This window comes from Osmia lignaria, chromosome 11 (genome assembly GCF_051020975.1).
Source record: "Osmia lignaria lignaria isolate PbOS001 chromosome 11, iyOsmLign1, whole genome shotgun sequence".
Lineage (NCBI taxonomy): Eukaryota > Metazoa > Arthropoda > Insecta > Hymenoptera > Megachilidae > Osmia > Osmia lignaria.
The window spans coordinates 10,087,144-10,114,482 of record NC_135042.1 but is presented as its reverse complement, the minus strand read 5'-3'; the positions used below and the strand labels follow the sequence as shown (position 1 = coordinate 10,114,482).

The 27,339-nt window shown below is 50.3% G+C and overlaps 1 long non-coding RNA gene across 3 annotated transcripts in view; it reads left to right on the top strand.

Annotated features, from left to right (window-relative positions):
- Positions 1-27,339, top strand: part of LOC117603829 (uncharacterized) — a 120,979-nt gene that overhangs the window by 41,823 nt on the left and 51,817 nt on the right. For 2 of the 3 annotated variants that reach the window (XR_004581304.2, XR_013062991.1), the window contains exon 2: positions 8,013-8,105. This is a non-coding gene — a long non-coding RNA (uncharacterized LOC117603829). Of the gene's footprint in view, positions 1-974; positions 1,110-8,012; positions 8,106-27,339 lie in introns of those variants that run through there. The other variant, XR_013062990.1, reaches the window with a different exon arrangement.

Genomic DNA, 27,339 nt, shown 5'->3' with positions numbered 1-27,339 from the left:
TATCGCGAGCACCGATCGCAATTTCATCGCTGGCAAGAAAGAAGGTTAGGCCAGGCCAGGCCTCGGTATAGGTTAGGCACGGAGCGCGTTGTATCGCGCGAAAATCGCGTGAAAAACTAGCTGTCCTAGAAACGAACTGGCCAGTCAGTGGCACAACCACTGCTTACTCGAACATGCGCTCGCACGAACGCAACACCGTTCAATCCACGAACGAGCGTTAACGGCCTCTTCGTTCTCATCTAAGCCTCGTTAAACCAGAAGATTCCACGACGAATTCGATTTCCTTAACGAACCTGTTAACGCGGATGTCTCAGGTTCTCGGGGAGCAAGACCCCTCTCGCGATATTCTTAGGCCGCCTCGGTTCAACGCGCGTTTCACAGCGCACCGGTAAAAATAATTACGCTAATGCGCTCCGACTCGATTTCCGATGCACCGTTGCGTAATTAAAAAGGAAAAAGAAAAGGGTAAAGAATAGGCGCGCGTTCGAGGCTAAGGGCATCCCTGGTTGAAACCGTGCCCGATTCAAATCAATTTAGGTCACCTGACTCGATCGTTTATTTGTTTATTTACCCGAGCGCGAAAAGGGAGTGTCGTCGACTGTTTTATTGAAAAATAGTAACGACGACGCTCGAAACCGCGAACGCCTCTCGTCGTCGTTGAACGGTCAAAGTGGTCGCGTAACTCGTTACGCCACCCTTTTTTTCTCCCTTTTTTCCAATGACGCGAAAGTAGGTATCTATCGGTGGCTGGTAAGGCAGCAGAAAATAACCTTTGGAACCTGTTGAGATTTTCCATCGTCCTCCGATCTTCTGTACCGGTGCCAATCTTCTCGGTAATCGCGTTACGAAATGCCCTTCACAGGCCGCGCGTCCAATTTCTCGAGGCGCTTCGTGACACCGTGACTCCTCGCTCTCGACCTAGTCTTCGATTCGACCGAGCGATTTAAACGTCCGCGACGACGTCCCATCGATTCCTGGATCATTTGAAAAACCTCGATCGCGAAAAAATTCCGCCCCTGGCTATGAATTCTCCGTGATGCCACGTAAACAGTGAATCAATCGTTCCCCGCCTTGCCGATCGATCGCCTTACGTCCGCGTTGTGTAACAGGTAATTTTAGGAAGTCAATTTTACGACGCATTTTACACTCCAAGTCCGCGGACACGTTACGTAATTTGTTTTGCCGCGAAATTTTACCGCGCGTTGAAAACCTTGCGGATCCGATACGAGAACGTTATCGCATCCAGCTCAACCCTTGTCCAAGGTGCAACGGAATTCGAGCGGTGCAATTAAGAGGACCTTGATGATGTTTTCATTTACCGAGCGGCCGAGTCAGGTGTAAAGTTTGAATCGTAGAACGGAATCGCGGAAGCGGCGCGTTCCTCTTACTTCGAACTGGGTAGCCTTCGAAACAGGCAAAGATCGATGGCTTTCCCCGAGCGAATCCAAAGTCGCCGTTCGATCGTTCCGCGCGATGCCGAAGATTTATTCGAAATTAATCGAGCTGCTTCGAAGAAAATCGTGGCGGGCTAAGAGATACGGGACATTTTCCTCGACGAATCGCGGTTGTCGAGACTCGTTTTCGGATGGCGCGAGCTTAGGAAAGCGATAAAAGCGTTAGAAACGATGAGTGTGGGTAGCATGGTGGATTTATTACGCGGATGCCAGAGGATCACGCGGCCGGCTTCGCGCAAGTAATAATCTTCGAGTGTTCTCTAATGCGAGTTGGAACCGGGCGGCCTCCAACAGCCTGAATTCGTCCCCCTTTCCCCGGTTCCTCCCGCGTCCCCTCCTTTCGACACCAGAGACGGCCATCTTGCTTAGACACGACGGCGTGTGCACTGCCGAATGCCGCCATGCTAACGCGACAAAGAAACTTCTAACTCGAGTTGTCGTAGGTTGTCGGTATCGAGCACCAGAGGGGCCTTCATTCCATCCCGCATCTATCTCCTCCGTTTCTTCGCTTCTTACTTCTTGCTCCTTCTTTCTTACTCCTCTTCTTCTTCCTCCTTTCTTTCGTTCGTTCCTCCGGCTCCGTGTATGCCGAGAGAGACGTCGACCACTTCAAGGACGACGATCGGCACGATCGATCAAGCTGCTGGATCGCTCTGTGCTAACTCCGCGACCAAACGGTGTCCCTGTCTTTTTCTCTCTCTCCCGAATGTTTCTCGTGATCTCGTTTCTTCTCTCGCGGTAGATCTTTGAAAGCTCCACTGTAACGCCGTGGAACGCGATCGAGCATCTCCTAATTCGCCGTGGAAACCTTCGACGAGCAAGTTTCTCGGATAAATCCTTCGGTGAAAGTGGCGTCGCGCGTTAATTACTCATCGCGTCATCGCTTCTATCAACGCGGCGAGAAGTTAAAGACAATCGAATAAATGAACCGTGGGGAGGATTTATCCGTAATTCGGAAATCGAGAATCGAGATCGCGATCTTGGCGTGGCGGGACTTACCGCACTCGCTACCACAGGGGTCATCCGCGATACCTACTTTCTCGCGAGTATCTACTTGTTCAACTATCCATCCGAATACGTACACTAGTAGACGTAGAATGAATTGCCTCCTGTCTGTATTTCAACCGCCATTCTAGCATCATTTTGATCCGTCGATTATCATTCGGATAAGATTTGAAATTCGCTATCAAGGTCCGAGCGGTGCGGCGTGCCATTGCGCGCCAGAAACAACATCCATTGTTTCGCGTTATAGGTAGTTACTTTGTCTACGCGGTGCATCGCGTTGCCTCGAGGTTTTACAAGTATCGGAGTCGAGCGGTTTGTTTCGAGACCGCGACGATTTTCGGATCGAAATCGAGGTCGGCTTAAACGAGAGTAGAAGCGCAGGACAAGCGGAAGGAAGAGACGCAAGCGAGCGAGGCTGGTTCGCGTGCGTTCGATATAACGCAACGATCGACAAGCACGATTGTTCTTGGTTCACTCGGCTATCGCGGAAAATAGCGGCCGGTTAGTTTCGGAGCCGTTTCAACAAAGGCGACTCCGCTAGCTGGCTAGCTGTTCGACGCCGGGCATCGACGGAAACTCGACGCGCGTGTCCCCTTTATTTTTAATCTTTGCTTTAAATCACCGAGCCGCGCGCTTGCTCGCTCGCTCGCTCGCGACACGCGTCGATGTTGTATTCGCAAATATCGATTCTGAAAAGCGTCGAACAATGCCGCTTATTTTCTGTTTTCAATGGCCATTGTGTCAGCCGTTGCTGGACAGCGAAACCCTCCTCTTTCTCTTTCGTCCTCCTGTCTCTTATTCGCCCTTGCATTTAGTGCACCAAACTCCTCTCCTTTTCGCGGAGGCCCAATCAAGCTATCTCGTTTATCAGTTACGAACTTTCAATTTTTCTTTTTTTTCCTTTCAATCGCTTAGACAGTCTTTCACGAAAGCGATACTTTCGAATTTAATCATGAAACCTTAACGAAGAATATTTCCTATCGCCTGAGACTGATGTCGTCGTTAATCGACATCGAAACCTGCTTTATGTTAAACGGACGAAACGATTGCGAGCGCGAAACCGTGTCAACGATGCAGCTTCAATGGGTTGGGTCTTTGACAAATTTGATCTTTGATAACCGAAAGCGGACAGATTGAATCGAACGCAGGAGACACGCGTATGCATGCTGTAGTCAGTAACCAGCCGTTAAGTTGCAAATGAACGCTAGCTATATTACGAAAGCGATGCAGTAACCAAACGATGCTGTATCGCGTAAAAATGCATTGTGTATTCCTCGCAGCCGCGTTTCTTTCCCCGACAATCGTGGCTGAACGCGTGTCCATGGCGATTATAGCCGTCCGTACACGGTGGCGACGCGTTTTAACTCGCGAACCGGCCAGGACGAGTTAACTCGACCTTCGATCAACGTTCGGTTATCGCGACGCACATTATTCTATTAACACCTTTCGTTATTTACCTTTTGCTACCAAAGGGAGACTTTTGATCTGACTCTTTCAATTTTGTTTTTTACTTTTTATCGGAGCAGCGTTGCAGTGATAAAATTTTCGACGACGATGCACCAAGTCTTTGTACTCCAAAACCAGCGTTTTATCGGCCGATAATTTCCGACAGAATAGCCGCGGTTCATTGATATTTTCTTCTTTTCTTTCTTTTTAACACGTATGAATTTTCGATGTAAAAGGTTCGATGAGAGACGTTTCGTCCAAGTGTCGTTGTCCGGCCTTTGCGGTGTTGTTGTATCGCGTGCAATTTGCATGCGAATGCGTGCCACCGCTTACGTTATCCACAACGCCGTTTACAAATAACCACGAACCGGCCCCGTTTACAAATCGCGGACAAAACTTTTGTTACTCTCTCGTCGCCTGTCTCGCGCAAACGCCTCGTTTCTTTCAGTCCTCGAGGAAACTGGGCCTCGCCTTTTTCTTCCATGCGATCAAGATCACGATTCTTTTTTCCATAAAGAAACGCGAGGAAAAGAATTTTGCGGACGGTTGGTGATAAAAGAATAATTCCATCGATTCGATCGCTCAGTCTTTTATTCCATTAGGTCGTTTACAATTACGCAATCAGATGAATTATATCGTTCGATCTTGAAGAAGACAAACATTACAAATTCGAAGTGTGAACCGGGCATCGCGTACGAAAGAGCCGGAGAGTATCGTCCGCGAAGTTGCAATTTGCCAATGCACGCGGCAGTAGAGGCAAAGTGAAAGTGCAGTGCGCGCAGAGCGGCGGTTCTCGGTGTCTTGGAAGCCGGGGAGCGCAGAACCTTCTGACCTTGTCCCAAATACTGCAACTGACTGGCTCGTTCGTACCTCTGGACTACGACGACGACGACGACGACGACGACGAAGACAACGATGACGAGGAGTATAGTATGATAGTAGTGGTGTCGTATCGGTACATGCAGCGCCGTTCCTGCAACTTTTTCCCTCTCTCTTCCTCTCGATGCAACTCGCGTACTTACTCCTGGCCCTCTGCTCTTTGTTTCGGATCGCTTGTCGCGCCTCGTCCACTTCCTGTCAGGAGCTTGCTTGCTTTGACCACGGTACCAGCCCCGAGACTGCCGTAATTTCTACCTTTAATTTTTCCAGATGCTCAACCGTCCACCAACCGTAAATACATAATAATAATTTGAAGAATTTACAGCTCTAAAGGAAAGGAAATTAAAATCACAAATGTCATTAATATTACATGATTAGTATAAGTTTATTGAATTACACGTTCGTGTGCTTAATAACTCTTACTAGGAGCTACCGTAATGGATACCGTTGTTTCGCCAACGTTCAGCGTGTTAATTAAAGGAACGTGTATCGGTAACAAGTATTTCAAGAAATATCGAGGATGAACACGTAATAAGAATGGAGAAAGCATAGAAAGTTAGATTACCGTTTCGATGGCGGCCGTAAATATCGAACGCATTGGGTTTTGCGGTGAAAGAAAAACGTGTTATCGAGGGTATGGAGTTGGATCGTGAAAATTTGAACGTTAAGTCGTGACGAAATCCATCGTTGGTCCAAGTAGAGATGGATTCGTTCGTTTCGATGAAGCGTCGTAGGTGTATCGTAGCGGAAGAAAGTACGAAGGTGAAGGCGCGATAGCTGCAAGATCGATGGATTCAATTTTTTTTTTACGACTCTCAGGCGCGAACTGGTCATGAAATTTTAACGGGTTCCCTGCAACGACGTCCTCCTCTCGGATTCCTCCCCGAGGATTCGAATCGGCCGGGATCGCGTCCGTTTATTATAGATCCGTGTAGCGATGCATGCGATTCGCACGTACCGTTACGCGAACCGAGACGACGATTCCTTTTCGTCAGGATTGCTTTACGTCCGAGAAATACGCTTCGAAGGAAAAGCTTTTCTCCCACGCTCGCGACGATTCCACGGATTTCCCGCTATATATTGCCTCACTGTCGAACAAACGAATTCACCGGGTGATTCTCGTCTTTCTCCTTCTCCTATTTTCTTCCCTTCTACATCTTACTTATTGACCAGCCTCGTTTTCGCTACTTCAGAGGACCAAAGGAATACGATTAAACACGGTGATTTTTGTCCCCTCTCGCAATCGCGCTGCAATTAAATCAGATATTTCAGTCGGTGCAGTTTATCGCGATTCCGCGAAAACCGTTCCAACCATGGACCGGTTGGTCGAAGTAAAAACCGGGCCCTAAGGTTTCCCCTTCTGTCGATCGTTTTTCACGATGGATCCTCTCTCTTTCTCCGCTTCTCCCTTTCTACCTTCCCACCTAGCTATGTAGGTACATCCTTCGTCGTCCTCTTCTTCTTCTTCTGCTTCTGCTTCTGCTTCGTCTTCTGATCCGTCCCTTCCGCCCGTGTGTAGTTATCGATCGTTCGAATCCTTGGCGCCCGATATCGGTGCGACGTAATCGAAAACAAGACCGGTTTTCTATATATTATTATCCGACTGTTGCAAATCACTTGTACGTCGAAACGAACCACCATCGAAGATGCCCATTAGCTTAAAACGTTGCTATTCGTCTATCATTATCTTCTCTATACCCTGCGAATACGCTACACTAACATCGGCGTAAATTAATTTCTTCCCTCTTACGGGCCGAACAACACTAATTAACCGTGCTAAGCTTTTTCGTCGTCGCATCCATTCGATGGGAATACAATCGCGGACGGACTGGAGTTCTTCCCTCTCTTTTTCTCATCCTTTACCGGCAATTTTACCGGCGACGGATTTTCGCGATGATCGCCGGGCATTAAACTCGCTTTTTGCTCGTTAAAGGATATCGTCGAGATAAGAGCGCGTAAACGCGTATCCGTATACGTAATTGCGAATCAACCTTCTGTTTCCGTTCGCTTCGAACCGTGCTAGATGTTCCGTGGACAGGGATGTTCTTGGAAGTCGTTAGATGCGACAAATTGACGGAGATTCCATGGCGTTTAAGAGCGTCGGAAAGCTGTTAGATTCGCACACTTTGCATCGGTGTGTTCGTTTAAGGAAGATCGCTTTCAGCCGGCCGATCGTCGATCGGGCTATCGAAAGATCCGAATTCTATCTCGGGGCGAGTTGTTGCCCAGGCCGATTTTCCGAAGCGGCTCGAAGGCTGTTGCGTGTTGGACGCGATGCGAGTCGCAGTTAACGTGTACGCGGGGCTCGATTTGCATGTCGCTCGAGGTATCTTTCTCGTTCGTTCGTAATGAATAATAGATTAACGGCCGCTTATTAGGCGGCCCGGCAAGGCCTTCGCGACCGTCAAATGTTAGAACGTTCTAAAATGGCCGCCCCGAAGGCCAGGCCAGGTTTTTACGACGACCGGTTTAGAAACCGACTTGCGCTTCCCGCACTACTCCTGGCCGCTCGATCGCTGTCCACTGCCAGAAACCAATCACGATCGATTCTCGAGAATCGACGCTCGATGCGTGCGACCAATCCACGGCCCATGCAAACGCGAACCCTTCTCACCTACCCTCCCTCGCTTCACCTTCTCTCTTTTGGACTTTGACTTTTTTTCGTTTTTCCTTCTGCCGATTCCTCCGTTTTCGTACAATTTCGTACAATTTTTCTCGCACAGTTCGGTGTCGTTGCATAACCGGACTTAACGGTATATCTATTTATAACAAACAGACGTTTTCACAGGAACGCGCAAGATTCTGGTCTGTTTTCAAGATCGAGCCACGATCGTTTCCATGAGACAAGTTTCTTTTTCCGCGAATCGAAAGCGGTGTCGCGTTCTCTAGCCCATTGCCCGATATACATTGTTTTTCTTTCTCTCCGCATCGTCTGGTAAGACGAATTCGATCGTCCGTAGTCGAACGACGCGAGTCCCGCTTCTTCGATGTACGAAGAGCGCGACAAGATAGATCGCGATCATCGATCACCGATGCTCGGAGATAAACCGATAAAAATGACCGAAAACCGCAACTACGCGAATCGTCTCGTCTTCCAAGCGGACTGACGTTCTCGTGCTCGATGTTGAATCGCGTTCTACTTCATCCCTTCTTCTGCTTCTGTCGTTAGAATGAAAAGAGGAATAAACGTAGCAACGATAACGAGAAAGTATCTTTCTTTTATTTCAGATCCACGATAACTCGGTGATCGGATGAAAAGAGGAAGGAGAAGAAGAAAACGGTGAAGAAGGCAATCCTGTCCGACGAAGCGGACATCGTTCGGTGAGTGAACAACAATCGTAGCACCTTTTTGTTTCGAACTTGCGTCGTCGATGGTTGGTTACGATTTCGTAATAACTAGTACGAACAAAGGTCCGCTATTACGTGCAAAGTAGACAATACCGGTTGCTGCGGATAATGAATCGGTAATCGCGATCGTCGCGAATCGTTTCGTGGCACGAATTAGGCGAGCTCGTCCTACGTGCCTCGAATACGATCGTCGCGAATGTCGTGGTTCGTTGTGGATCGTCGTAGATTAGAAACTGGATATGGACGCCGGTTGGCCTTTGCACCTGTCGTGCGTTCGATTTAACGACTGTTTACGGTGTATCATGGTTAAAACACACCGTGAAACATGCTAAACAAGCATTGTAATTGTTACGAGCTTTTGGTCAAGCATGACCATTCGTTTTCGGGGAGAGGAATTCGTTTTTTTTTGCAAGAAAAATGGAAAGAAATTTGGAGTAACAATAACGATATCGTTGAAAGAAATAGACGGGTCACGAAAAGAGGTTTAATAAAATTTTAAGATAACGATTTACGAGTTACGAGGAGAGGTGGTTATCACTTGGTATCCGCGAAACCGGAATAATTAGCTCGGTCGAACGAAACCGCGGAAAATGGTCGACTTACGCGCTCGAAACAATGTCCGCGCTCGTTGAATTATTCCGTTGATTCGTTTCGACGCGTTGTTGATCTCAAATTGTAATTCGACTGGTCGTGGCTAAATAATAACGTTTGATTTTGCGGAAAATTTGCATCGGGTCGCCCTGGTAATACGTGAAACGTTAAATCGTTGAAGGCAAAGAAGAGGAAACCGGAAAAAATAACAAAGAAAAGAAACTACGAAATTAATTTCCGCCGGTAGGAATTATTCATGGTATAAAAGGAAGGCGAGCGTTGAATTTCAACTACGACGACCGATCGTACCTCGTACATAGACGAGAGGCATAGGTGTGCTTCTAAGCGAAGACGTGCGGTATCTTTTTATAAAATCTTATTTGTCTCGAGACTAAGGTATTTCAGTGGACGGTGCGTCGTTTCTCAGCGCGGATTCAGCGCGGCGAGCAACTATCCGCGCGCGCTCGAACGCTGTCCTTGTAGATTCTAATGCTAAATCCGTCTCTCCGAACCTCTCTCTATCTTTCGAGCAACCGATTGGAATGCATTACCAATGGTTTTAAGAACCTTGAAGCCACCGGCCACGTTTGAAAGTAAGCTGCACAATTCCTTAGCCACCAGCGAGCTCGAGTCACCACTCGGAATAATTGCTCTCTGCATATATTACGGTCAAAGTTCGAATTCCCGCGTTCGATTTCTCGCGATCGATAATTGCCGATCGATTATTTCATCGTCCGTCGTAGAGAAAGAGTATACGCCTGGTCTGACGGGGAATGCGACCAGGTATAAAAAACGGAGAAACGAAGAAAAAAATGAAAGAAAAAACTAGGTTGCCCGATATCGACATCGTTTTTCTTTTCAAACGCCTTCTTCGAATGATAGTTTTGCACGGTTTTCAGCGGCTCTTTCGATATCGCGGACTCGATTAGATAGGCGATTAGAAGGTAACGCGCAGCCGTAGCCGGATTTAATATCTGTCGCTGATTGATCGCAAGCAAACACGAGCCGCAACGATTAGGCGGATTTCCGCGGTGTCGAAGGTCGCTCGAGGAGCGTAAATGACCAAGCTGAAATGCTTAACAAACGGCGAAAGTATGTTTGCAGGTTGTTAACGTTGGGTATTCGCGAAACTTTAGCTAGGAGGTAGACGGATGGACAAATCACCGAATATTTATCAGTTAATAATTAGAGGCTACGAAACACGAAAGAAGAAAGCGTCGAAATCGTTGTCGTTTCTTTAACGAAGTCGCGCGAAACGGTAACGCGGTAAAAACGTCGGCTAAGTTTTTGCAACGGCACAGCATAGGTACTTACAGTAGGTACGCAATAAGTTTTTTTCGTCGGGACAGAAATGACACGGATCGAGCGACGTTTTTGCCCGGGAAAAATCGATCTATGAGGCGCGCATACGTGTTGGCGCGGCGCTTCGCGACGCGTGGCCTTCGAATAGTTGGAGTAGCTGACGTCAGGCCCTTCTAAACAGGAGGGGCCCGGGCGGCTAAACATGGCCGTGGATTTAGGCGGCCAATCGGAACTCGCCAGTGGACGGCACCGGTTCCCCTTTCCCGAGGATCCTACGGACCCGATGGTCCTCCCAAAATACGCGCCACCATACGCACGAAACTTGCGCCGCAACGGAGAAAATGGTCGATTCAAAATGGTTACTTTGAAATCTTTTAACTGGTAAACAACCGCTTCGCGACACGCTTTTTACCGTCGATCTTCGATCGGCGATCGCTTCCGTGCCAATAAATATGCGTGTCTCGTCCACAAGGTTCCCGACGAATGACAAAAAACCTCCTCGCGACGCGTTCGTCCTTCCGTCAATTCTACCGTCACTGTCATCACCGCCGCCGCCGCCGCCACCGCCGCCGCGATAACGTTTCCTTCGTATGAAATTTCGCGGTGAAACACGAATCGATCGTCGCGCATTCATTAGACCAATTATCGTCGTCCGAGCGCGCTCGTCGATCACAAATATTTGCGCGACCGAGCACGCTGCATTAATATTTATCGCATGCAAACTACTGTACCCGATCCCGGTATGTACGTGTATACGCGCATTTGCCTGTATACGCCTGTGTCGCCAACGTTTTCGCAACAATTGGTCCAATTTCCGTGATACTCGATCCATCGTCGTTGCGACCGTCTCGAGAGCTACTCGTTCGAGGAATGATCGATCAGCAAGGATCCTGAACACGGATTCCTCAAAGTAGGTACAGGTTGAACACTCCGGTCGTAGTCGTGGTCGTGGTCGTGGTCGTGGTGGTTGTCGTCGTCGATTCGACGGAAGCAAAACGAGAACGGGATCTTGTGCGGTGGATGCATGTATGCGCGCGCGATGCACTTGGGCCGCAGCAGTTTCTTTCAGGCTGTTCTTTACAGAGGTGAACGCCAAGCTAGTCCCAGTGTGTGGTAATCGTCGTTTGCAAGATGTTTACGTAATTTCACCTTTTTTCGCATGCATCTCCGCTGATCGGGCACCCGCCTCCCCTCTCTGTGCATCCTTCCCTCTGCCCCTGCCCCGTTGCATTCAACCTCTTTACCGATGCACGCGAGGAACGGTTTATAATGCCGCCATTAACGGACGTCGTCGTGTTCTCACGACAGGGACGAAGCTGCCGCTGTTTCCCCTACCTCCACACCGCGCCGCACCGCTCCGCTGTCCTCCTTCCTTTCCTTTTTCTCAATTCTCAAAACGAATCGCGCCGCTCGACAACGCGTTTCGTCCTTCGATCCAAATCTAACAGGAAATAAGGGGAAGAAAATTCATCCCGAACCGATCGTTTACTCGAACCCTTTTCTCTCCTTTATTTCCATCGGTCGCCTTCTCATCACGGCCAACGAGCAACCGGGCGCGCGAGCTCCTAGTTTTTGTCGGACGTCGACCAAGCCGTTCTCAATGATCTCAAACCCGTTTCCGCGCGCGTACACGCGTATGCTCCTGATCCTGAAACTGCTCCAGAAGATCGAGCCGGGAGAAATTTTGGCGCAACGTCGCAACCTGTCCTCCCTCCGTCAGAACGGATTTCTAATAATTATCTGAAAGGAACGAAACGCGTGCTCGCCGCAGGAAATTACAAGGGAGCATATCGAAACTACCGCGTCCAGCTGTAGAATCGAATCGAATCGAATCGAATCGAATCGAATCGAATCGAATCGAGTCGAGTGGACGGTAGGTCAGTACCTTCTGCCTATTCGAAGCCCTCGCTCAGCTCCTTTCTTTTTCTCCCTCCGGTGGAATCCCCTCGTGCCGCTCTGCCTCTCGGTGGTCCAGCTTCTCGGTTCCAACCAACCCGGTCATTCGAACCGACCAAACTGGTTTCACCTGGATGTCGCATCGAGAATTTGATAGATTTCTGCACTGTCGGTTCGATCCTCCTCCCTCCGACTGCATTCGGAACGAACGCGGAGGAAACGTTCTAGCGCGCATCGTCGTTCGTCCGGAAATTTTCCAAGAACCGTGAAAAGTCTCGTGTACACCGGTCAAATTTGAGTAGCTACAACGCACGCAACGATGTAACACCGGGGTTTCACCGCTTGCGCTCGTTCGTCCTCGAATTAATGCGCGAGCATACGATAATAATTTTACCTCGTTCGAGGGCGCGGTGAACTGTACGGCAGGTGTGCGAAACCGTTGCGCGAAATTTTCTACTCGTTAACCGGCAAGACGCGTTATGAAGCTAATGGTAGATATATTCATGGGGAGAGGTTTAAAATATATCTGAAAGAAAACTAACCTGTCCCTCGAGCGTTAAGACTTGTTCTCGATCGAGAAACGAGCCGATTAACCGAGTCCTGTACAATTCGTTCGAAGACGGCGGGAAATTAGCCATGAACGCGACTGGCTCGATGAAAAATCATTCAGATTCGAGATAAGAAAAAAAAGGCGAACTTGTTCGTCGCGATTACCGCGTTTAGCTAGATAAGCGCCACCTTGAAACTCTAGACAACGTTGTCATCGATTACGCTAACCTGTCCCATCGGTTCAGCTTTTCTGTCGTTGACGAGCATCTCGAGGAATGCGCGTTAACAGGAGAGGGAAACGAAATGTGACTCACGGTTAATTAACTAAAAAATTGACCGAGTTAATTAAATTTTCGTGCATCGCAGCGCGGACCATCCCGCGCCTTGGAAACGAGTAATATTTCTCGTACCGCGTTCCGCGATGGGGTGCGCCAGGGACGTTAACGCTGGTACGCTCGTTCGCCACCAGGTTTATCTAATTACCCGAGAGCGAGCACGCTCTTCCTTCTTTCCTTCCTTCCTTTTTTCATTTCCCGTACTTGTAACATATTGTACCGAGGGGGCAGTTTGCCCGAGGACATAATAAATTCCTCTCTCAGCTTCGCTTTTCCCCGCTCGCGGCCTCGCGTGTTCCCTTTAGCCCGGCCGCGCGTCATCGGCCACTCTTGCCCCTGTCTCTCCAATCTACTCTCGCTCCATCCCTCTCTGTCTCTTCTCCGAGCACCGAGCCCCGTTTAGGTCTCGTTGCACCCTGTGCGCATCTCGACGTCTGATTCGAGGCCGCGAACACGTAGTAGGAAACGCTGGGAAGACGCGAAAGATGAAAAAAGGGCTGAAGTAGAGGGGTAAAGAGATAGAAAGAGACGGGTTCGGCTGCCGCGTGTAATTGAAACGTCCTGTACACGCGCGTACAAGGCAGAAGGAACGCCGGCTGTTGCAGTTCATCAGTCATTCCGAGGGAGTATACGGCAGTCATCGCGGGGATGCATTTGCAACCCCACAGAGCGCGAAATGACGTGGGTGGTAGGGTGGGAGCTTGCCACGATCGGGGGGTGTGCTCGTCCTGGTTCGCGAAGGGAGGCCGGCAAAAGAGGGATAGGATATACTAGCGCTCTCGTCTCTACGTGTATACACGTAGCTACGTTCGCGTATATGCTGTTCGCTCGTGGGGTAGGTCGTGATTGCTCGACGATACAAAGGATGGACAGAACCCCCCTGGGCACCCTTCTCCATTACGCCCGTGAAACTGCTCCGCGAACGGTGCCACCAACCACTCGTTCGCCCTCCAACGCTACCGGTAAGACAAACATCGACCAAAGGAGGCAACGAAAATGTAGGTAAATTGAACTGGCCGATCTGGCTAGGTTTTCGATCCTTAGATCAAACTCGCGAACCGTAGACGACGTTCGAATGAAAATTGCTGAGTCTCGTCGCGTTCCTCGCGTATCTCTGAAAACGCTCGACGCCCGGATGGATCTCCAGAGACACGCGTTCGTTAATTAAATTAACTCGGATTATATTTTTCCGCGTTACTTTCGCGAGCCGTGTAGTCGAAATAAATTACGGAAATCGTAAGGAACGCCGGCCTAGCCAGCCATCAGGGGGATTCCTTAACGCCACGCGAAAACGACCTCGCTCGCGTTTAAAGGAGCAGTTAAAGTTAACGTTCCTCTCAGATAATTAACGCGTCACGATCGCGTTGTCCCCCGACCCTTTGGCGGATCCTTCCTCTAACTTAGATCACAGATAGAAGGTTTTCGCCTCGGCAAATCTCTCCCCCTGCTGTACGATATCGAGCCAGCGAGTAGAAACGAAAAGAAACTGAAACGGAGAAACGCTAAATGAAGAAGGGAGACGGATAGCGGCTAATAAAAGCGCCCCGCAATGAGAAAGTCTTGAACTGGCTGCAAATAAGACGTTGCCCATCCGCGAGTTACGTATGCGTGGCGCTTTGTGCGAGCATTCGTTCGTTCCTTCGCTCGTTCGTTTATTCTCGAGCCCCGTAATTTCTCGCTTTTATTCCACCGTCAGCGATTCCGTTAAAGTTTCCCCTCTTTCGTTTCTTACAGGAGTTATATTGTAATCGATGTAATTTGTGAAAAAAGAAGAGAAAAAACAACTCGGGGAATCGCGATTTTTCTTTCTCCGTACAGGAACTTTGCTCGCGAGCGTAACGCAACCATCTCCTTTTTTCTCTTCCACTCCGTTTCTCTTCGCGTCTCTGCGAGATTTCTCGTTGCACGTTTCCAACCTTTGCGATAACGCGTCGTTCCTTTCGCACCTGCCGCGCCGCGCCTCGTCGTTCGTTTGAGCTGCTTTTTCATATTTCTACGTCGAAATCCGTTTTCTTTTCATTCCTCGCTATAAATAACGAGCCCGTTCGAGCGTGCGTTAATCATCGACGGATCTGACGAGACAGACCGTCCTGTTTCCTTCTTCTGCCTTTTCTTTGTCGCCTTAACGAACGTCCACGATAAATTCAACGAATGGACGCGTCGCGACAATAAAACGTCGATGAGCACTTAAGAATGCGTCGTACAATGAGTCTCGCGTACGAATTACTCGCCGCCTTCCTCTTCTCCTTCTTTCGAGATCGCCGTTTCGTCCGCAGAATTTCAATTTCTCGCGCGAGTTGTCGCTGACCAGAAGCAGAGGTGAGGAGCGCCCGTTTAAAGACGCATCGATTCGACGCCTCGCCGTCGTCGCCGTCTGAAACAGAAGGAACCTCGACGAAACGTTGGAAAAGCAGCGATAGGGATTTTTCTCGCAGCATCGCCGCTATTCGAAAAAGGAAAAAAAAAAAAGATTAATTCGTTGAAAACAAGCTTTATCTGTTCGCGATGTTGGATGACGCGGCAGGGCCGCTCGTTCGTTCGCGATAAGCCTTATCGAAATAATTGCGCTATCTGAAAATACGGTGTATTGCGTGCTCGCGAAAATCCTCGCGATACGCGCAGCCAGATCCGCCGAAAGTAGTGTCGCAAACGTGCAAACAGATCACGTGCGACAACTGTTGCCGGAAGGGCGAAGAGATTTACCCTTTTTTCTTTTTTCTTTTTTTTTTCGCCGTTGATTCGAGGACAGAGAAACAGGCGATAATCAAAGATTCGATAGAATCGAACGGGAAGGAGGAAGGGCGAATGTTTGTCGGTGAAAGCGTAAAAAGCAAAGCGATCGAGTACGGCTTTATCGAGCACGCGCGATTCTCAGGGTTACGAAAGAGAGTCGCGAAAAATATTTGAAGCGCTCTCGAACCCTGGCCTTGAACGAGTTTGTTTGCGAGGGCCGCGTTATCGGTGCACAAGTCGACACGTTGGTTATTTTTTGCGAAAGGCGACGAACGTCGATCGAGTCTCGTTGTTCGACCGAGTCACGCAGTTTTTTCGAAACGGTTCGTACCGATAAACCGACCGCGATACTTTGCCCGGCGAAATGGTCGTTTTTCATGCGGAAAGGAGAAAAATTCTAGCCCAGAAAGGAACGAGACCGACGCGTTTCTGTTGGTTCGCCTCGGCCGGCGCCCCGTCGACCGTGCGTCGCGTTCTTCCTCTATCGCAAGAAGGGAAATATTTTGTACAGTGGAAAAATTCGCGATAACGAGAAAAATACGCGAAATCGTTCGATGACGCGTCCAATTCCGCCGCAGTTTTCTCTTATCGCGGACTTTAATTAGCGTACGAATGCGTTATCGCGTTTCGGGTGCGAGCTTTTCTCGCCTTGCTCGTTCCCCGGACCTTCCTACACAAGTGGAGTAAAATTGCCGGTGCATCGAATGCGGGAACGTCGATCGATGCTGCACCGGTCTGCCGATCTTTATCGACCGACGAAACGACCGATCGTTTAGTTCTCGCCAATTTATTTATTAATTAATTTATTTATTTATTTAATTTCTAAACGGGTGAAACCCTTTTTTACATAATATGAAGTAAGTATAAGAAAACTTATGTTAATATAAACATAAATAAAGGACGCTCGACAGTCATCATACACAAATATTATCAGCATAGACCGATTTTAATACGTATACTATGACGCTACGCTCGGCTTTCATTAATAGTGAGTGCTCTATAGATATCTGCTTTTATTTTGATTTTGGAATTTGTTGGCTGTGTTACATAGTTTCGTGATAGTGTCTAAGTACCCGTATCTAGAATAGAACTGAGTTTGATAGAAATTTAGATTTCAGCCGTTTCTTCGATATCTGCAGTGTCGTATTCCCTAAACTTTGCTCTAAATATTTTTGAAGGATTCTTCGTTCGATCGCATTTGCACGCAGTCGATAGCTGCCGATAGGAGAGAATTTTTCCGTTCTCGTTTCACGCCATCGGTTCTTCGTTTATATCGCTCTTTTCCCACGAAGGGACTGTCGTTTCGTCCCATTTCTCCTCTGTTTCTCCCTTGATTCGAACGATGCGAGGGCTCCTTCGAACTCCATACAGACCTCGCGAAATGCCCGATGGCGTTTCCATTTTGCGACGGAACAAAGATTGCGCCGCGCCATGCCGGTTCGCGCGACGGCCTGCGAATCGCGACTTCAGTCGGCCTTCCAATTTCCCTATGAAACTCGGACTCGATTTGTTTTCGCTTTCTCGGCATCTTTCATATAAGAGAACGAGAGCATTTTCAACGATATCCAAGACGGATCGTGTCGTTTGCCGATGCACCGATAGCAGATACGCGGCCACCGGCACCGGGTGCGTTGCGTTTGGGACACGTGTCGTTGTCGTCGTGGTTGTCGCCGAGTGCACAGCTACCGACAACGTCGCGACGACGATAATTCAAACTGTGGCCGGGCTGTTTTTTGCCGGGCAAGAGGGAAGGATACGTCGAGGGAAGGTGGAGGCGAGAGAAGACAGGAGGAAGAGGGAGATTTCTGGCCGGTAAATAAGGAGAACACCGCTGCTAGAGGCCGGTGACCCGGCTTGTCACGTGCGACACGATTACGCCATTATCTTGCCGCTCGAAGAAAAAAATCACGGGGCGATCAAAATGAGCGACTAAAAATAAATCCTTCTCTGCACCCCCTCTCTTTGCTCGTCTATCTTTTGCTCTCGCCGTCTTTCTCCCACTTTTTTCACGCGAATCTCCCTCGATATCGCCGTTTTTTCCGTTCGAACTCGGTCAATCGAACGAAGGCTTCGTTTCGATGCAACCGACTAACTGGAAGCGATAAACGAACGAGGAGACGCGTCGCGTCGAGTCGCGTCGGCCGGACGTTGTTTTAGGTTTGATCGAAAATCGGACGGCGCGAACGACCAGAGGCTTTCGTAATCGGCATTGTTCGACCGAAAAGGAATGGAGGACGCGCGAGATTCCCACGGTACACGGCAAGGGGACGGAAGAGGGAGAGCGAGAGAGAAGTTCGCAAACTCTGTTGGTTCGCGCGATGAAAAGCAGTCGAATCGTCGTCGATCGTCCTCGTGGCAGCGTATAAACGAAAGAATGAATCGCAGATGGGACGACAGATGGCATGCACGCTACCGAAAAACCGTGTCGACCCTGAAGAAGAAACCGCAGAGTCGCTTCCGAGACGCGTACGACTCCTTTGTTGGATCTCGAGGCGCGCTGCGTATGACCCGTTTTGGCGACGCGAATCCGTACGATCCCTCCTATTTTTTCAGCCGGCCAACCTCGTATCCACGTCGAAGTTGGGCAAGTTGAAACGTGGGTTCGCGAGAACGCGTGGGCCACCGATCGTTCTCGATCGCGACCCTTTCGAGCGGCGAGCCGACATTCCTCGCTCTACGATCGATCGTAAAAATCCGTATCGAAGGCTAAATCTCAACCGGCAACGGCTCCTCGCGTGGCCGTGTTCGCTTCATCGAGAGAGAAAGGTCTCACCGTCGAGGATAATCCGAAACCGAGACGCGTTACAATGTCTACCGTGGTGCTGGTTAAGGAAAAATTTGACTAATAACGAAGGCTAAGTCGAGCGTTAAATCGTGGCGCGAAACGCGATAAAAAATTCAATCAAGTATTCTCGATTATCGTGTCGAGGTAACGGCTGGTCGCGCAAGTAGGAGCGGCGATTCGTAATCGGCGCTTTTAAACGCGGTTAATGTAATCGACGCCGAGTCGAGTCGTAAGTTCTGACAGCCGGTGAATGGAAACGTGAATGGAAACCGGCGTGGCGCGCGATCGGTACGAAAGTAAGAGGCGTTCATTCGCTCGCCGCGGAGCGAACCGATCGCCAGTCGGCGCTTCGAAAACTCCAAGGATCGTTGAAATCTTTTCTAGTAGATCATATTGGACCGTCTTCGTTTGGATGAGGAGGAAATTAATTACCTTTCAAACGTAATAGTACGAAACTTTATCGCGTTCAGGCTTGGAAAAAAAAGATGGAGGATAGGTAAGTCGGCCAGGTTGACCATGTTGGCCAGGTGGCAGCCGCGACTAGGACGAGGCTAACGTTTCGACACGAAAAGTAAGAGGCTCAACGAGATCTCGAGCGATCAATCCGAAAACGCGAGTCTCTCTGGTCGGGCAGAACCGCGATCGGTGGAGAAGGGGATCCGAGTAAATGAATGGAAGAGATTATGGAAGGACAAGCGAGTCGCGGCGCGAGGGAGGAGAAACACGACTGTCTTGGATATTTCTTCTTTCGTTTGGCGCGCGTCTAACGTTCAGCCGCAAACTCCCACGATCGGTTCATGGTCTCGGCTGGCGAACGCAATCGCGCAACTAGCCTTTTCCTCCGGAGTTTTTTTAGAAATCCTTGAAAAAATCAACCATGCCGGCATCGGCTCACGGTCTAGATTATTAGGTCTAGAGTCTAGGTTTCGGTCCGTTCGAAGAGGAAACGTTAATCGTTAACGTTGGGAGACACTGGCGCAACTACCTACATGCAACATTCAGCATCGCGTGTACAGAGAGAAGTGTAGGGGCACGTACACGCGGAATCGAGCGCGTGTAAACGCGCCCTTACGATCTCACGAGTCGCCGCGCTTCTGTGTCCTTGCCTTGCCGATGTGAAAGGCACACGGAAACAGCCGCGTCCATCTTGTTACGTAAAGCTCAACTTTTCGCGAGAAGGAAGAGATCGTCGATGAACCTCTTACATCTCGACACTCGGACGTTCTATGCTCCAATTAACTCTCGCTACAAGTTCCTTTGATCCGATCTGGCTGAGAGTTTCACAAATTCTTGAAAACCATCAGAAAATTGAAAAGATTCTTCAACACCGAACGAGCGGAGGTAGATAACGGCTATTAGCGAGCCGAGGTGAATTACATTTCTGCGATGCTTTGGACGCTACTCGCTCGACTACCGGTACTCGCCTGTTATTTATGAATGAATTAACGCAGCGCTATCTCCGTGGCGAGTAAGCGACCGGTTACTACCGAGAAACCGTTCCGCGGAGCGTGAGCTCCATAGCCACGGAATCCGGCGCCGAGAAGAAAATCGCGATCTTTTGCGCTTCGTCTGCAAAACAACGGTGGGATCGCGGAGGAATCGAAGGAGATTTCGGTGCATCGTGCCTCGATCGAGGCCAACGATCGAATAATCGGTTCACGTTGATAAATAATAAGGAAATCGTTTCTGCGAGACGGCGAGACGAGAAGAGTGACACGGCTCAGAGCGAAACGGTGGGAAGGGGGTGCCGGGGTAGGTAAAGAGACACGGGGACGAGTTGCGACAGACTTTATTTTTTCTCTTTTTTCACCAAGCAAAAGTAGCTGGCGCGCGCGCGCGCCTGGGTTCTTGCGAAAATGCCTGAGTGGCCTGAAAAAATAAAACGCGCCGATAAGCGTCGGTACCTGATAAAGTCGCTGCCGTTATCGTGTTTGCCCGACGCGATAGCGATGAGCAAAAATGAGGTTGAAATTGCAAAAGTACAGCGAGCTAAGGGGCGGCGAGGAGAGTCGGGGGGTTAGGAGGGCGAGGTTGATAAATCGCGCAGAAGGGTCTGGCGCGCGCGGCAGGGAACGTAACGGCCAGTACGTCGGCGAGGGGGAATGCCGGGGGGAGGGAGGAGGTCGGTGCATTCGATGCACCGTCGAGGGGACCGCGTAATCTGAAAGGCTTATAAACCTGCATCCGGCGCGGCGATCGATAACGGGAGTTATCGGCGATTCGTACGAATCGCCGAGACTTCCTCCCTTTCTTTTCCACCTTCTCGCGCGCCATTCCTCTCGCCCGTTTTCTCCACGACCAGAGAAAGAAGGAGGAAAACCCTGTCGTCGTTTGTACGTCGAAACGCTTCAACTACGCAGTATTTTACCGGTGTCTCGATTCCGTTGCTTTCGGACACCAACAGATAGGAAACGGTCGTCCCAACTGGACGGAATAAAGAGTATAGCGCATCGGTCTAAGAACGTTTTCAACGCGTATCGTAGGAAAATTCTCGCTTTACCGAGAATGCGTAGACCTAATTTGTCTAGGAATTTAGGAAAACAAAGAGATACTTTGGATGGAATGTCGGAGCCAAGCAGTCTCGAGTTATCGTCGCGTTTCAATCCGATTTTAATATCCAGCAGTCGTAAAGGGTGGAGGCAAAGCAACGAGCCGCTCCTTGCTTGCCTCTCTCTTTCTGTCCGGGAGAGGCAAGTGGCGGTCTTCTCCCGCAAATATGCTTAATTCCAGGCGAACGGAGACGGAGCTCGGCCCTTCCTGGCTAGGCAGCCTCAGTCTTTTATTAATTGATCGAAATTAGAGCGAGCACTCGGGCCGCGCTTCATTGACAGAGCTACCGACGCGACGGTGCAATGACCGCTCGGTGATTCGACTCGAACCGATGACGCACCACCCTGTTGTTAGACGGCAAAAATTTTATTTCGTACGTGACGTGGAACGCACTACACGCCACGCGGAAATCATTCGAAAAACCGTTCCCTCCCTCCTCGATTCGGATTCCCGTTCACCATAACCAACGAACTTGATTGCAAAATTTTCACGCTCCAGCCCTACGGTCTTTCACTTTGCGGTAAGATCACGCGAAACGATACGAGACGATACGAAACGATCGCGACGTAAAAACGTCGCACGCGTGGACTTTGAATACTCTTAAAAATACGAGCGAACCAACGTCATCGAGCTGCAGCTGCGTCAATATGCTGCAACGCGAACGCGGTTCTTTTTCGTATGCAACTTGGTCGAAAAATCAAACGCTTCGTTCCTCGTGCACGCGCGAAGATGTTGGTTGTCTAACGATAACTGCTAATCCACGGGCGTTAAACCCTACGTTGCGACGGCAGTTGATTCTACGACTGTTTCTGTTTAATAACGCGACCGTTACGAGAACGCTAAGCAGACAGAATTGTCCTCGAGAAGATTTCTAAGGGGATGCAGCGAGGGGTAGTTTGCCAAGGCTGTACGGTAATTACGAAACGCGACGTCGACTGGAATCGAGTCGGGCGTCCTATCCGCTTTGAACGCGGAATATTTCCGAAAGCTGAAAACTCGCGCAACTGGTTGGGAAGGAAACCGGTGTATCGAGATATTTTCGTTGATCCGTCGAGGCGGCGGTCCTCTCCAGTAACCGTGGCTGGAGCAGCCGGGAATAACCTCGAGGTAGGTCGGAGTCCCTCGAGCCGAATGTTTGCCGAAGCGAAATGTTAATAAAAGGAATCGAGGCCGTCGTTTAGCCGGAGCCGTGGCGAAGGTCGGGGGCGGGCCTACCTTGCAAGTATACGAGTCGACGAGCGGTCGAGTTATTCGGTAGGTAGAGACAAGCTTCGGCCTCGAACTCTGCCTCCAAGGATCGAGGACCTTCGAGGAGAGGCGTCTTTTGCGTTCGCTTTGTATTCGCTTGGTAAATATCTCCCTGGTAGAACGGGCGAAGAATAAAATCAATTAAAACGGTGTAATTGAACGAAAAGGAGCAGGGTTGTATCTGCCCCTCGTAGCCTCGCAGGTTCGCTCAAGGACGACAGAATCGAGGAACGGTGAAAATTGCACGCAAAAGACGCGTATCGGCGATCGAATAGGCGACGAACGCGCGAACGAGCGTCTTTAATTAGCCGCGTTACGTAGAAGCGACGCTTCGTCTCGCTTCACGCGTTCGCTCGCGTTTAAACGCGAGGCTGCTGCACCTGTGTTGTGCTCGTCGACTCCTTGATCGTCGCACTGGAAATTATCAAACGAGAGAGCGATCGATCGAACGAACGAACGGGGAACGGTCGTCGGTCGACTCTTCCGTTACTCTTCCTGTCTCCCGTAACATAGTTTCGCGTAAACCGCTCGAGCCTGGTGCACGAAAACCCTGCAATTATGGAACGAGCTCGTTTCGCGGAAACGGTGATTCCGTAGCCTGGAACGAGCGTAATCGTCCGTGCGATCGCTAATTCCGTGAAACAGATATCGCGGTTGGAGGAGAGGTTATCCCCTTTGGGGAACAATGCCGAAAGTTAAGAGGTTTTCGCGGGAATCGTAGTCGGAGGTGGCTCCGGTCGGGGCTATCCCATCTAGGCGAGGGCTCATTGTCTCCGTATCGTCGATAAATCCGCGCGTATTCGCTGCGAAACGCGTATTGTTTGGGCAACGCGAGCGTACGCGAGTGCACGCGTGCCTGGTCGCGCACGCATACACGCTAAGCGAAGGATTAAGCGAGTACACGGCGGATTTATAAGCGGACCCCGCTGGGCATCGATTCAGACAATACGCGCTCGGGATACGCGGGCATTAAGCGAGCGCACGGTTTTACCTCTTTGCCAGCCCAGCTTGAAATTAACTAAGTAACAATAGCTGCTGCCCTGATTTCCATCCCCTCTAACCCCTTCGTCCCTCCGTGGCCCCTCTACAGCCCGCTCTTTCGTTCTTTGCGAATCGCGTCTCTTGCCGAGAGCAGCCCGCTTTTGTTTCCACGACCGCGATTTTTCCCGCCACTTTGTTACGATTCCGGAATGGGATTAAAAATTAGCCAACGATCGGTATTTGTCGTAGCCGCGCGTACATATTCGTTTCGCGGGGGCGTAACGCGCGATCATATTCGATAAAAGCGTATTTCGCGGCCGTAATGGATCCCTTGTCCCTTGGCCGGTCCCGCGGCTAATTGCCCTTTAAATTACTCCGGGCTGCTGGTGCTGCTGCTCGACGATGAACGCGCGTGCCAGTCGAATTAGGACGCGAGCTGAAAATAATTGATCGAATCGATCGTGACGAACGCGATTAGGCCAGCTTTCGCGAGTCATCGATTTTCAGTGATTTTTCCGAAACGAAACCTCTGCTTATTGATTGCTTATCGATTTTCTGCGAATATCGTCGCGGCTGCGTCATTTATTTGTTACTCGTTATTGTTTCGAAATCGATCCGGAATGTACATTTTGCACGATAGAAGATAAACCGTAGACGTGGATATTCCTTTATAAAATTATTCACGATAAGTAAAGCGTGTTTACGGTTCGACGGAAGCTGTTAAATCGGCACTCTAGATATCCAAGTAGATTTAATTGGTCGAATGCTCGTCCGTTACACTCGAATTCGCGCATCGTTGTTCAGCCGATCGTCTCGAAACCGAGCGTTCATACGCGAAGCATCGTTTCTTGGTCGATTCCAGTAACAGGCCTATCGCGCCGCTACGAGTTCGATCGGTATTATTTATTTATCGCTGCCTACCTACTGCACCAGTTACGGCCGACATTCCGTGAACCGGCACCTACATACGTGCACAAGTAACTTGTTCCAGAAGAAGGCGAACCGTTTCGGAATACGAGATCTTTTCCGTTCAGTTTCGATTGCTGGAAAAGCTTTGATCATTGTATCTCTTGTTTCGTAGGTAGGTAGGTACGTTTCTTCTGGTTGTGTCAAAAGTGGTCGCCAACTCGGTCCAAGGTCGAGGGAATTGGCACCGGCATCGACCATGAATCCATTCCGAGAACGTCGCCTCCGCGTACCACGTTGCTTTCGGCAAACAGACAACTTTTCCCTTTCTCCGGTCACGTTTCTTGGGGCCGAATTAAATTCGAGTTGTATCAGCGCCGCGGTTAAACAATTCGTTCGAGAAGAATTCGACTGGTGCGTTCACCTCGGAGGAATGAGTTTCGATCGATGGAACGTGAACGAGATCGACGCGTCTGATTATCGATCTTCGTAACCAAGCGACCTAATATTTTTAAACTTCCCGACGTCTTCGTCGTCGTCGGCTCGATCGGCGCGCACGGGAATCGAGCAGAGTCGATAAACCGACGCGCGGATCGTGCAGATCCGTCGCGTTGCGTTGCGTTTGCTTTGCAAAAGTATCCTGTTCCGAGCCGAACAAAAGAGCCTTTTGTCCCGACGAGAACGGCCATGCTCGGTAATTATCAACGCTCCTATTCATCGACTTCGTTTCGCGAGTCACTCGCGACTCGCCGCTCGCGAACGATCCTCTCCTTCCTCTCGTGAAAGCATTTCGATCGCGCTCGAAATTCTGCCAAATCGCGTCGCCAAGGATGGAGGAAACGGCATTGAGAAAGCTGCGGGAAAGAAAGGGCCCTACGCTTGCTTCGATGCAACGAGAGAGGCGCGTATACGCGCGGCCAACGATCGCGAAGAAAGAGACCGAGGGGCAACGTGGCGGCCGAGGGGCCGGAACGTGGACAGGGGAAAGGAGCAGGAACGGGCGGAGGAGATGGCCGCAAAGTCTGTAAAGTCAGTCCCGACCTATCCTCCGTCCCCGTACCTTGACCGGCATTCCCGCCGTGCCGGCCGAAAACTCGCAGCCAGTCCCATGGATCCGGTCCAAGAACCCACAGCTCCTCCCTTTCTTCTTCTTCTTCTTCTTCTTCTTCTTTTCCTGCTTCTGTTTCTGCTTCGTTCTTGTCCTCCTCTTTGACTGCTACCTTCGCGTTTCTCTGCTCGTTTCGTCCAAGTTTCGCCAAGCTTGGTTCGTTCTTTCGCGGTTATGCCCGACGATCTATGGGGCCCCCTCGTTCAAGGTGCATTGCACCGTGGCCACAAACCTGTGGAAGCAGGCGAAAGAAAAGAATTGCGGTTTCTGTCTCTCTCGGACGACGGTCCTTTTGCCGCGTCGAGCACAACATTCCATTCCCCCGGCCGAAGAACGAAGAACGAAGAAGTATACGCGTCGATCAATCTCGCCTAACGTCGTCTTTATCACCAGCTCGAAGATTAGAAAGATAGGTCGGAAAAACGGAGAAAAGTAAATGAAATAATTTGAAAGGTACTGCTAGGCGCACCTGCGACACGGTGCACTCGAGTTCGTGAGGAGCGTGCAGAGGTAGGCGGCGGAGGCGAATTCTTTGGCGACTTTTGGCGGGCAGTGTACGAAGGGGGACTGGGCAAAGGAAGGGGATCAGGGGGAAAGGGACGGGGTGCACCGGCGGCGGTAGTTGGGTGAGGTCAGTGTCGAGCGTTCGAGAGTTGGACCGGGCCCTCCGGTGCACCGTGCTCGCCCCGGCACGCCTGCACCCGCTGCGCGCCTTCACGTAGAAGCATCAACGAGCCTGGCTAGCTCGATCATGCTTTCCACGAGAAATTCATGCACCACGTTTTCGCTACGTTCGGTCGCGTTTTTCATTTTTCAAATCGAGAGTAGCGAAACGAAAGAGAATCGCGCTGCTCATTTGTTTTTCGTTTCCAAGAAAGCGTTTTGATTTTTCATAAATTTGGTACAAGTAGGGTAACGGAGTTAAGAAACAAAGGAATAGTTAAAGAAAATTGGGCGGTTTGGCGTGCTGGAAACGCTCGAGAGGCGTGCGTGTGTCGTTCGTGAGAAAGCGAAGAGGCGCGTGTATGCGTCCGTTTGCGACGCGCTCCCGGTTTCGCAGCGTGTTCTCCAGGAGAGGTGCATCGCCCTCCGACGCAGCGTCAAGGCCAGCGAAAATGCTCGTTCGCTCGCTCGAACTCGACCGTTCCTTCTCTCTTTCCACGCGTTCCGCTCGCTCCGTTCTCCGTCCCGGTCGCGCGTCTTCTCTTTCTCGCCTTTCGACCACTCCACTAACCGCCGAAAGCCACGCTACCTCTTTCGCTCCGTCCGCCTCCTCGTCCACTCGTCGCGCTGCTCTATTCCCTCTTGGCATCGCGCGAACCCGAGCGAGGAGCGGTATTTTTGCCCCGAACCGATTCGACGTGGCACGTCTAAGGACAGCTGAGACGATACTCGCGCGGATTCATCGGCTCGTTAATCCTACTTCGCTTGATTTCCCGCACAATTAGTTGCCATCGACCACGTCTCCGCGACGAAAGCGAGCATCCGGCGACGAGGAACGCGTTTTAGGCCGCCGAGTGCTGTTGCTGTAGCAGCTACTCGTTAGACAATGCCAGCCCTTGTCTTCTTCTTCCTCTTCTTGCTCGCGATCGTTACGCTAACTGACCTACTCTTCGACTCCATCGCTCGACCGAGGTAAAAGGAAAACGCGCGGCGAATCGAGTGACAAAATCCACGAAAGTCTCGCGTGAAAAATCTTATCCAGAGAGAAACGAATCAATTAAGCTCGCGGCATCGAGTCGCGAATCTGGAAAAGATTGGGAAACGCGACACGTACAGCAACGCCCACGCGGTGCCTCGCCGCGAGAAACGAGGAAATGCTCCGCAGAACGGAAATGGACGCAGAGACGAAGAAAGGCGAGAAGAAGAGAGAAGGAAGCGTAGGTACGCGACGGTTCGGAATTATGCAACGAGCGAGTTTTAGTGGGTCGTATAGTTACGTCAGGTAATAGTCGTTCGCTCATAGTGCTCATAGTCACCTTCCCGAGCGTTCGGTAGGCGGGCGTGACCAACAGCTAGCACGAATCTCTGCAATCGACTCGCGATCCTAGTTAAATCACCGTTTCTCCCTCGTGTTGTTCGCCTCTGATTCAACCGGTAGATTCGACCAGCTAGAAGCTCGAACCTCGTCGATGCTCGATGCTGTTACAGGCTATCGCTGTCTCGGCTCCAGGCTAATGTAACTCTCGTGTTCGACTCGCGTGGCGGGAGATCCTCGCGAGG